Source organism: Felis catus, chromosome B4 (genome assembly GCF_018350175.1).
Source record: "Felis catus isolate Fca126 chromosome B4, F.catus_Fca126_mat1.0, whole genome shotgun sequence".
In the NCBI taxonomy this organism is placed as follows: domain Eukaryota; kingdom Metazoa; phylum Chordata; class Mammalia; order Carnivora; family Felidae; genus Felis; species Felis catus.
This window is the reverse complement of record NC_058374.1, coordinates 132,035,947-132,047,121: the sequence shown is the minus strand read 5'-3', so window position 1 is coordinate 132,047,121 and position 11,175 is coordinate 132,035,947. Positions and strand designations below refer to the sequence as shown.

General features: G+C 59.3%; 1 long non-coding RNA gene across 1 annotated transcript; it reads left to right on the top strand.

The window, feature by feature from the left end:
• The first annotated feature begins 33 nt into the window (after window positions 1-33).
• Window positions 34-4,077, top strand: LOC109501802. The gene is made up of 2 exons (XR_002160098.3): window positions 34-1,907; window positions 3,699-4,077. It is a non-coding gene; the product is annotated as an uncharacterized LOC109501802 (long non-coding RNA).
• Window positions 4,078-11,175: the final 7,098 nt, after the last annotated feature.

The window sequence follows — 11,175 nt, the reverse complement described above, 5'->3', positions numbered from 1 at the left end:
GGGCAGGGGTTAGTGCAGGGGGGAGGGAGGGCGGGGGTGCGTTTCTTTTGCATGACTGTGACCTGTTGTTCTTGCCTTTCTTTTGTAAATACCTATAAATGCAGAGTTGGAGGCGCCGAATCCACCTTCTGCCATTTGTACCTGCAGGACAAGGAGGTGCGGTCCCTCTCCGTGAACCCCTCTCCCACCCCTCCCTGCCCGTCAAGCCTAGCCCCTTCCCCCTGCCCCGCTAGCTGGCTGGTCCCCAGAGCCAGCCATCTTGGCCCCTGGATGGTGTTGGGTTTGGGCGCAGAGGTGGGACCCCAAGGGGCAGGATGAGGACCGTCCCCACCCCCACCCCCGTGGTCCCTCCAGGTCCCCGGGGTCCGGCCCAGATTGACAATGGAGTTTGTAACTATATATTTTTAATAAAGTATATGGTCCACTAGGGGTAGGCTGGCTGGAGACGGAAAGCTGGGAAGAAGAGTTAGAGAAAGAGAGACCGAAATGATGTGAGTGTGTCTGTGTGTGGTACGCGTGTCCCTTTCTGAGACACTGACCCCTGGAGGGAACTGTATCACCCGCCATTCTCCTTCCTGGGAGCCAATGGGAAAGATCCCGAGAGGGCTTCAGAGGACCTGGGCTTGGGTCGGAGCTTCGCTGCCTCCTAGCTGTGCGGCGGCTAGCCAGTTACCCGGATGCTCTTGGCCTCGGTTTCATCATCTGCAGCATGGGACGAACCATCGCTCCCTCCCAAGAGATGACGGGCAGGAAAGCCCTGTGTGGATGTCAGCTAACCCTTTGCAGCTCGGGGAAGAGCCTGCATCTACACAGCGCACACACACGCACACACCCCAGGCTGGGCTGGTGAATTTGGCCTCGGGACCCTGGTGGGAAGGGCTCTAGGGGGCGGCTGGGAAACCCGGTCTTAGTCCGACTCAGTCTCTGTCTCACTGTGGGTGGGACCTTGGGTAAGTTCCTGCCTTTCTCCGGGCCTCAGTTAGCCTGAGCTCTACAGCGAGCCACCCCTCAAACCTAGACGACGGTGCTTTATTCTTTCTCGAGGTTCTGCGGGTGGGCTGGGTGCTGCCTTGTCTGGTTTCTCTGGGCTCCCTCCAGCAGCAGGGCTCAGCTGGAGCGCCACCTAGGCGGCCAGGCCCAAGCGGGCTGTCCCCCCACGTCAGGTGGTTGGTCTGGCTGTTAGCTGGGGCCTCTCTTCCTCCAGATTCCTTCATGGCCTCTCAGGACAGCAACCTAAGACGGTGAAGGCAGGAGCTACCAGGTCTCTGGGGCCTAGCCTTGAACTTGGATAACATTTCTACCCCCTTCTATCGGCCAGTCGGGTCACGAGGCCAACCCAGAGCCGAAGGATGGGAAATCGGGCTCCAGCTTTCGGGGGAGCGCGGTGACGTCGCACGGCCAAGGGTGGGACTGTGGCCGTACTTGGTAGTCTATCACAGAACCTTTCAGTTTGAGCGTTCCTTCCAGCCCTGCCTCTAAGCTACATGCCAACTGTATACCCACGGCGTATAAGGAGGCAGAGGGACCCTCCCTGTTCCCAGGAATCTTCTGGGTCAGGGTGCCCCCACCTCCGGAAACACAAGGAACCAGCAGGCAAGGTCACCTACTGCGAAGTGCGATGAGCTCCCTCGTGAACGATCGCCTCCCACCAGCGCTGGCAACATGGGTGCCATTTGGGTAAAACGCTGTGCGCCCCACGTGCTTGAACAGCTTAACAAGCCAACCCGGGATCCGAGCCCCTCAACAGATCACTGGTCCTAATGCCTCCCATTAACATGACACCCTTCACATTCCTTCGTCCGCTGAATCCTTACCAAATATCAGGAGGCAGGGAAGTAAGGCTTGTGGTCTCACTTTACACGTGAGGAAATGGAGGCCGAGGAACTAAGGCGCTGGCCTGAACCCAGGTGAGGACCGTCAGAGGCCAAGAGGCCTGCGTCCCTTTCGCTCCCCCTCTCCCCAGCAGAGACTGAGTGAGGGGGAGGGGCTGCCCCATCCAGATTTCCCAGAGTGCACTTGTGGCCTTTGGGGGCCTGGGGTGGGTGGGGGGGCCTACCGGGGACCACTCAGCAAGACAAAAGGGCAGCTTCCCAGTTGCCCGACGCTCTCAGAGGGTCCCTTGGTGCCCTTCTGCCAGGCGGGAGCACCCTGGGGTCCTCACCTTCCACCCTGCTCATCAGAGATGTCCCTCTGTTCTCCCCTGCAGGCTCCTGGGGGGCCTCACCAATCTCATCCTCTCCTGCTGACCTCACTCCCAGTATGCTTTGGCGCCTGGGTAACCAGCAGTCCCTAAGGGGGACCTCAGACTCAGGCACTCTGAGCCCCCAGAACATATCTCATAAGGGCACGATCTAGAGGACACAGGGTTGGAAAAGCAAGGCCTGTCTGGGGTGTCAGAGAGGAGTGCCGCGCCCGCGGGCAGGGGGCAGGGCCACAGAGCTGCAGGGAGGCTCCCAGGCCACTCGGGCTGCTTGCAAACCCCTGCTTGCTCGGCTTGGTGCTGACTCACCTTCCCTCTCCCACCTGCTCCCCTCTCACAGCCCTCCCACCTGCCCTCCCTCCTGCTGCCGGCAGGCAACTCCTCTGATCTGTCTCACTTCACTCGGGGCTCCTCCGGGAGCAGCACTGAAATGGGGGGGTCGCCGTCTCTGGGGTGGAGGAACCTCAGGTATCATGAAGCCTGGAGTCACAGAAACGGGCTGGCTGAAGGGGGGGGGCCGCTAAGCCCCTCCTCGCTGCACCCCCATCTTCCAGGCCTTCACCTCCCCTGCCCTGCCCTCCCCCTTCAGTCACAGCAGGGGCAGTGGTGGGCGGCTGGGAGGGAAGGAATGGAGAAAGGGATAGCAGGTGGGAGAAGGAGAGGAAGAGAAGGGGGGGGCAGGGCGCGAGAAAGGGTGTGGTCTGATGGAGCTGAAAAACACCCCCTCATCTTGCCTCAAGTCCCACCTTTCAGGCATAATTCCTGTAAATCCATTTTTGCTTCCTTCCCGCCAGCTTCTGAAAAACTTACTCCTTGTGAACTCAACTCAGCTGTCTCACCTGGTCAAAGCCCCTCCTTATCTCTGCTGGCCCTTCGTTAGGTCACCGGCTGCGATCTGGGCCCCTTCCTGGATCAGGCTTTTCTCACTGTAGTTTGTCATGGGTAGTGCCTTTTCTCGGTATCGATGGAGTTGACATATTTCCAATTTTTTTTAAAATTTTTTTCTTCAACGTTTATTTATTTTTGGGGGGGACAGAGAGAGACAAAGCATGAACAGGGGAGGGGCAGAGAGAGAGGGAGACACAGAATCGGAAACAGGCTCCAGTCTCTGAGCCATCAGCCCAGAGCCCAATGCGGGGCTCGAACTCACGGACTGCGAGATCGTGACCTGAGCCGAGGTCAGCCGCTCAACCAACTGAGCCACCCAGGCGCCCCGACGTATTTCCAATTTTGAACGACTGCATACTGTTCATAGAATCTTAGAGCTAAGCGGAACAGCCCCTCGCCTATAGGTGGGGAAACTGAGGCCCAGAGGGGAGTAGCCCTGAACCCCACTGTCCTGGATCCCGGCCCAGGGCCCCTGCCACGACGACACACAGAACCGGCTACACAACTGCGGGGTCCCCCTGCACCGCGAAAATACGTGTCCCTTGTTCAAAAGTTGGGGAAACCGCCACTAAGGGCACACCCAAAACGTAAATCTTCTTCCTGTCTTTAGATTGCTTGCCTTCTCTGCTCACGTGCCTGCCACGGTGGCTCTTCGGACTTCACTTACGAAGCACAAGTTCAAGGAGAAAATTAAGACTTTTAAGACAGAGACTACGGGGGTTAAACCGAGCTCAGGTCCCTCCCGTGAAGCCGGCCTTCAGATGAGCTCTGCTGAGCGAACCCGCCCCTGCGGGATCACCGTGAACGTGAACGCCAGCTTTTCTCCACGAGAAAAGCTCCGACCGACAGCTTTTTGTTATGTTGTTTCTTGTTTGCCTTCATGTGGTTGTTTGCTCAGGCTGCGTATGAACAGGATTCTGGGCTACATTGGCCAGATTGTGTCAAAGTGCAACCCCAGCGTCTCAATCTTTCCACAAGGGCAGTACAAACCTGAGTTCTTTTTTTTTAATTTAAAAAAAAATTTTTTTTTCAACGTTTATTTATTTTTGGGACAGAGAGAGCCAGAGCATGAACGGGGGAGGGGCAGAGAGAGAGGGAGACACAGAATCGGAAACAGGCTCCAGGCTCCGAGCCATCAGCCCAGAGCCGGACGGCGGGGCTCGAACTCACGGACCGCGAGATCGTGACCAGGCTGAAGTCGGACGCTTCACCGACTGCGCCACCCAGGCGCCCCGAACCTGAGTTCTAAGTAAGGATGGCGAAGGGGAGAAGGTTTAAAGCCAAGCTCCCCTTCCACAGCTTCTCTGGGGGCCGTGTGTTGAGACGGGGCGGTCAGGGGAGGGCACAGAAGCGGCCCCGGGGCGGGAGCTGAGAGCAGAGAGTGGCCCCCTTGTGTGTATTTGCCCAGAAGAGAGGCTGTGGGTGTGAGAGCCAGAGGGCCTCAGCCTTGAATTCTCCCCTCTACCACCTACCAGCTATGGGACTTTGGGTCAGTTGTGTCTCCGGACCTGTGTCCTCATCTGTGAAAAAGCACCATTCATACATACCCTCTCTCACATGCTCGTGTGGACCAAATGAGATCTCACGTGGGACCAGGCACGGCATGATGCTGGGCACATTAGGGGGCCCGAGTGAATGTGGGTTGCCTTCCAGAAAAGATTTTGATGGCCTTGCTTTAGGAGACACAGACAGTTTGAAAACTGACCCCTGAGCTTCCTGGCAGCCATGCAAAAAGGGAAACCAGATAGATCACTTAGCTCTCAGTATAGGAGGCGTGGGAGGCTAGAGCAAGAACTGGGGTTCTGACTTCCTGTGTGATCCTTCCCTTCGCTGGACCTCATTTTCTCCGTCTTTGAAGTTAGGGGGTTGGACCTAATGACCTCCAGGATCCACTTCTAACTCCATCCACTGACTGCCTCACGTCTGATATGAAAGTCCCTACGCCAGCCGCAGCGGGAACTCCCCCAAGCAGAGGCATTTGCCTGCACCCTGACTGTCAGCTCAAACGTCAGCATCACTCTTACAGATTCCCAAGGGCTTCTGTGTCATTCATTCATTCATTCATTCATTCAACAAATACTTGTTGAGCACCTACTATGAGCAAGTAAGGCCCCTGGTCTAGGGGCAGGGGTTCAGCACTGAGCCAAACAAGCACAGATGTAGCTGGGGCCTGGGCCCCCAGACCCCCAACCCCGGACTTTGGGGCTGGGCTGGCAGCCCTGAGGCCTCTGGCCTGGGTCCTGCTGCCTACTCCAGGTGGCACCATGGGCAGTCGCTGCCCCTCCTCGCTTACGCTTAGGACAGTGAGCAGGATTCCCTGGTCTCCGCCTCTGTAACTGTCCACTGCGGTGACAGGTGCCAGAGCAGTGGGGCAGGTGGGCCGGAGCCCCCACCGGACAGAAGCCATTGCCAGCACTCACCGTGCCCACAGTGGGAGGGAGGCCAGGAGGGGACCCCTGGGTACCTCAGGGACGGGGTATAGACGGGCTCAGGGAGACATCACACAGAGGGGCAGGTGCAGAGCCCAATCCGGGACCGGGCTCCTGACCCCCGACCTGCCCCTAGGATCACCTGCACTGGAAGTGGCCACTTGGAATGAGGGCCCAGAGGCCAGCACGTGTCCCTCGTGCTTCCGGAACCTTCCCTGCCAAGCAGAGCAGAGGCTCAGCTCACCGTCCTCCCTTTTCAGCTCCAGGACTTTTTGAGGCCTGTCTGAGCCCCCCCCCCCCTCTGGCCTCCCCTCCTCCGGGGCCTCCCTGTCAACAGGGGCTCAGGGTGAGTCCACAGAGGTGATGGAGGGTTCCAGGGGCGGTGCCCGTGCTGTGAGGGATGAAGGGGATATTACACACCGATATGAGAGAAGGTGACAGGGACAGAGCGGCTGCGACAGAGGTGGGGGAGGGCGAGAGGACACAAAGACACAAAGAGACCGAGAGACAGTGAGAGAGCCAGAGATGGGAAGACGAGAGACAGTGGCAGAGACAGAGGCCCGCAGGACAGACAGGGAGAGAGAGCCGGCCAGAGGGAGGCAGAGGGAAACTTCATGGAAGAGAAGAGCTGCCCGGAGTGGAGTCCGAGGAGGAGGTGCAGAGGCGGAGAGAAGAGGTGGGTTGGGTTGGGGATGTGGATGTGGCCTCCCAGCCCTGTGTTCGAGGCCCTGTGGGGCAGCCCCACCCTGTCCCACGCATCCCGCGGGGCCTCTGGTTACAGTGCGAGGTAAATCTCCCCAGTCCTTCACCGGACAACTGCAACAATGAAATGTCTGCACCTTATAGATTACAAAGCTTTTAAAAAAAAAAAAATTTTTTTTTTAAATCTTTATTTTTGAGAGAAAGAGAGAGACAGTGCAAGCAGGGGGGAGGAACTGAGAGAGAGGGAGACACAGTCTCAGAAGCAGGCTCCGGGCTCTGAGCTGCCAGCACAGAGCCCGCTGCGGGTCTTGAACTCACGAACTGGGAGATCATGACCCGAGCTGAAGTCGGACACTTACCCAGCTAAGCCACCCAGGCGCCCCCACAAAGCCTTAACCTTTGATTTCTCATTTGACATTCCCGTCAGCCCTCTGAGGAGGGACCCTGTTCGGATCCTCACTGCACAGGCGGAGGTTCTGAGAGGCGGTGCCCCCCTTCCCCGAGGTCTCACAGCAACGTGGCGCTTTCCCCGGGCCTACTGGTGACGGGCTCTCAGTCCCCGAGCCACAGCAGAGGCTGGCTGACAGGAGAGCGGGGCTGGAAGGGGGTGCGTGTGGGAGAAGACAGTTGCCAGGCGAGGAGGTGAAGATCTGGGCCTTTCCCTGCAGGCCGTGGGAGCCCTGGACGGTCTTGGAGCAGGGGAGTGAGTGATGGGGGAGGCACTCAGGAAGCCGCGCTCGGGCTGAGTGGGCTGGAGCGGGGAGTGGGCAGGGACGGAAGCTGGCTGTCCAGGGCAGGCGGAGTGGCAGCCCCGAGGGGGTCCGGACTGAGATGTTGCCAGAGGAGCCTCGGCAGGGGGCGGTGGGGGTGACGGGGTGGGGGTGGGGGGAATGGAAGGGGTGGGATGGCCCCCGTCTTCGCCATGACAGGTGAAGGGAGGGAAGACATGGGCAATTGAGCACGGCCAGCAGCAAAGGTGGAAACCTACCGCGAGGATGGACAAGGCTATTTAGGGCCCAGACCCTGCAGGGAAGGGGTGGGTGAGGAGGAGGCCACAAATGACCTCCCCGCCCCAGGGACAGCCAAGAACCCAGGCTGGGGAGGTAGGGGGGCGCGGTGGGTTGGGGGGGGGGTGGTGGCTAGAAATCAGTCTTCGACTGAGGAATGCCTGGGGCTGACTTTGTTGCTTCAGGAAGGAGGCAGCAAGAAAGGGCAGGGTTCTGGAGCCCACAGCCTCCCTGAGCGTCGCAGTCACGTCCTTCCCTTTCTGAGTCGTCCTGTGGGATCTGTCTTCCCTCTCGGGGCTTCACCGGTAAGAACGACACGGTAACAGCGGCTCTTTCATGGGGACAAGGACATACAGACAGACTAGAGTGGCACAGTGTCAGGCAGGTTCTGGGCTAAGCAAATGAGCATTCCCTCTCTGCCCTCGGGGATGGGTAGGCCTCGGTTGATGACCTGGAGAATGGGTTTGCTGGAGGCAGGGCAGGGAAGGCAGGCTCCGAACGTTCCCTCGGTCGTCCCGGCCCCCTCCCCGCCCCCAGCCCTCTGTCAGTCTCCCGGCGACACGTCTCAGAGTACCAGAGCTGGCCAGGCCCGCTGGGACCGGGCCTCATCTCCTTGAATTACAGATGGGGACACAGGGGCCCAGAAGGGGAAGGGACGTGACCGTGGTTGTGTGGGAACTTGGATAGAGGCAGGAACACCCCAGGCCTGACCCTTCTTGGCCTCAGGCCCGTCTGTGGAAAGGGAATGATGGTGGCTTCCCGCCGGGATGGGGCCTGGGCTCCCAGAACTAACGCGTGCACAGGGCCCCCCACGTAGTAGGTGCTCAGGAAAGGGCTGAGCCTTCTGCTTATCGCGGTCATGCTCACGCACACAGCTGTGGTTAGGAGCGCAGTCTCCGGCGCCACCCAGACCCAGGCCGAATTCCCGGCTCGGCGACTGCTGCTGTGTGACCTTGGGTGAGCGGCTTGGTGTCTCTGAACCTGGGTCTGTTCTGTGAAGTAGGGAAAGCCATAGCTCCTACTGCCCAGGGCTGCTGGGAGTGTGGAGGGAGGTAATGACTGTGCCATCAGGCTGCCGGCCCCCTCGGCAGCTGTCGTCCTCAACCGCTTGCCAGCCTGTGCCCCTCGCCCCACACCCTGCCATCCGTGCCCACACCCTGCCCCTCCTGCCAAGCTGCGACCTTGGCCTCTCCTGCCTCCTGGTGACGGCCTGGGCCCCCAGGGCCCTTCACCGAGCCGAGGCTGCCTGTTCCTCCTGGCTCAGTTCCAATTCCAATGGAGGGTCTCAGTTCCACTTGGACACCGTGTCTCCCATAGAGCCCAGGACCATCACGCTGGTCAGGGGCCCCGCAGTCTCCACTGCATTATTCAAACGAGGCCCCTTGCATGTTTCCACAGCCCCATCAGAAGTCCTCCTGGGGGCAGAAGGAAGGAGACAGGACTGCGAGGTTAGGAGTGCCACCATGCACCTTATTCATTCAGCCCACAGAACCTTCTCCCCAGGGCGAGGCGCCATTTTCTAACCTCAGCGTCCCTGCACCTGTAGTTCCCCTGCCTGGGACGCCCTTCTCCTTTAGCTCCAGCTGGGACTGGAAAGCAGGGCGGCCTAGATCCGCGCCCTGAACCACTCCAGGGTCCCTCTGGAAGAACATGCATGCGGAGGGACGGCATGGGCTGAGCAGAGCCTTAGGGAAGAGAGGTCGGCTCTCATGGGGCAGAACACGCTCCATTGAAGGTAAAGGCTGAGGCTCAAACAACACTCCCAGGCCCCACCTCGACCCCCACCTGGGCTCCAGGCTCCAAGCTGCTCAGCTCCTCAGCAGAAAAAGGAGTCTCAACAGTTCCATCAGAGTCCCAGAATCCTGCCCCATCGGCCAGGCTTGAGTCACCTGCAACCCTGAGCCCACCACGGCCGTCAGGGGCATGGGCACCTGACTGGCCGGGCCTGAGTTGTGGACAGGAAGAGGCGCTTGTCTTAATGGGGGGAAAGACAGCCTCAGCGGGGCGGGGAGGCTGGGGAGGCTGAGAAGAAAGCCGAAGGGAGGAAGGAGGCCAGGCACCAGGGATGGGAGAGGGAGGCGGGGCAGGAAAAGATCTGTCCCCTTCAACCCCAGCCAACTTCTACTCAGGCACGAGCACAGAAGAGCACAGAAGCCGGATGTCAGGGGACAGACGCTGCTGGGCTGTGTGACCTCAGGTTAAGTCACACCATGTCCCCGAGGCTCAGCTTTCTCATCTGGAAGATGGGGGCAATAGTGGCACCGAACCCTTGCGCTGTTACGGGAGAGTTAAGGGGCTTAAGCCCTCAGTTAAGGGCAGTTGATATTTTTATCCTCGTCCTTCCAAGTTCACCTTTCAATCCCTGCGCGCCGGGTGACCCTGGCTCAGCACCAGACAGGTGGCAAAACCCCTTTCTAGCCATCATCCGCGGGGGAGCCCCCAGGCCCTGGGAGGCACCGCAAACCCCGTCTCCCAAGGCGACAGAAAAGGCCGGGCTGCTGGACCGCCTGCCCGAGGCCCCCAGCTGGTCACAACCCGAGTCCCCTTCCATCACGGCAGCTGTCGGTTGGAATTGGATAAAGATGGGGGAGGGAACAGCTCCTTGCCTGTTTCCCCTACAGCCGCAGAAGACACCAGAACGATCGCTCCCCAGGGAAGTCCGCGCCAGAGAAGCTGTTAAGAGTTAATTCTCACCTCGCCCCCCGCGGGGCCTGTATTTCCCCCCCCACCCCCACCCCGGGGGCCCTGCGCGGTTCGCGGGGTCCCTGTCCCACACCGCCGCCCCGTGGCGGCCTCCGGGACTGCAGGCGGCGGGCGCCCAGCCGACGTGGCCCCGGGCGGAGCACCGGCACCCCCTCCCCGCCGGGCGCCGCGGCCGCCGGTCCGCTGGGTCTCCGAGGCTTGAGTCCCGCTCTCCGCCTTCTCTGCGCCACCAAACCTCCCCGCAGCCGTCCTGCCGCCCTGCCACCAACACCCAGCGGGCGCCTGCACGAGGTCTCGGGTGCTCTCCTCCACCGCCGCGGGGCAGGGCTCGTCCGCCGGTTCCACCCGGGCGCGCACATCCAAGCTCCGGAGGTGAAGGCAACTTCCAAGGTCTCGGAGCGGCACGGGGCGCGGAGGGGACGCAGTCAGGATCTGAGCCCAGGTGTGACTTTGTCTCCGTATTTTTTGTGGGGTACCAGAGTTTGCAAAGTGCTTTCCAGAGGGACACTCTCCAGCCCAGCGTCGCCCCCACTGTGCCCCACCCCACCCCCCACCCCCCGCCGCCCGGCCGTCCGGATCAGACTCGCGGGCTGTGCTTTCCAGAACCGCAGCCCGGACCCCGCAAAGACCACTCGACGCGTGGCTCATCGGAGGTGAGACGGCTGTAAATGTAAAACACACGCCTGATTTCAAGGACTTAGTGTGTTTAAAAAAAAATTTTTTTTTTAATAAATAAATTTAAAAAAGCATGCAAGGGGCCCAACTCTTGACTTTGACCCAGGTGCTCGCTGAGACCGGAGCCTGCCAAGATTCTCTCTCTCCGGCCCCCTCTCCACCACCACCACCACCACCCCCCCTCCACGTCTGCCCCTCTTCCTGCTTAAGCTCTTTCTCTTTCTTAAAGGAAATCTTAAAATAAATAAATAAATACTCCAAAACATGTGTCTTGGAAAGGGTCTCATTCTTCTCGAAAAAAAAAAAAAAAGCGAAATATCTCCAGTAACTTTTTATTACCGATTACATGTTGAAAATGATATTTTGGATACCTCGGGTTAAATACAATACATAACTAAAGTATTTTAATGTATGTATTAAGTATATTTATCGACTGTATTTTGCTCTTAGGGGCACCTGGTGTCTCGGTTAAGCTTCCGACTTCCGCTCAGGTCATGACCGTGGGGCTTGATCTCACGAAGCGTGAGATCATGCATGACCTGAGCGGAAACCAAGAGTCGGGCGCTCAACA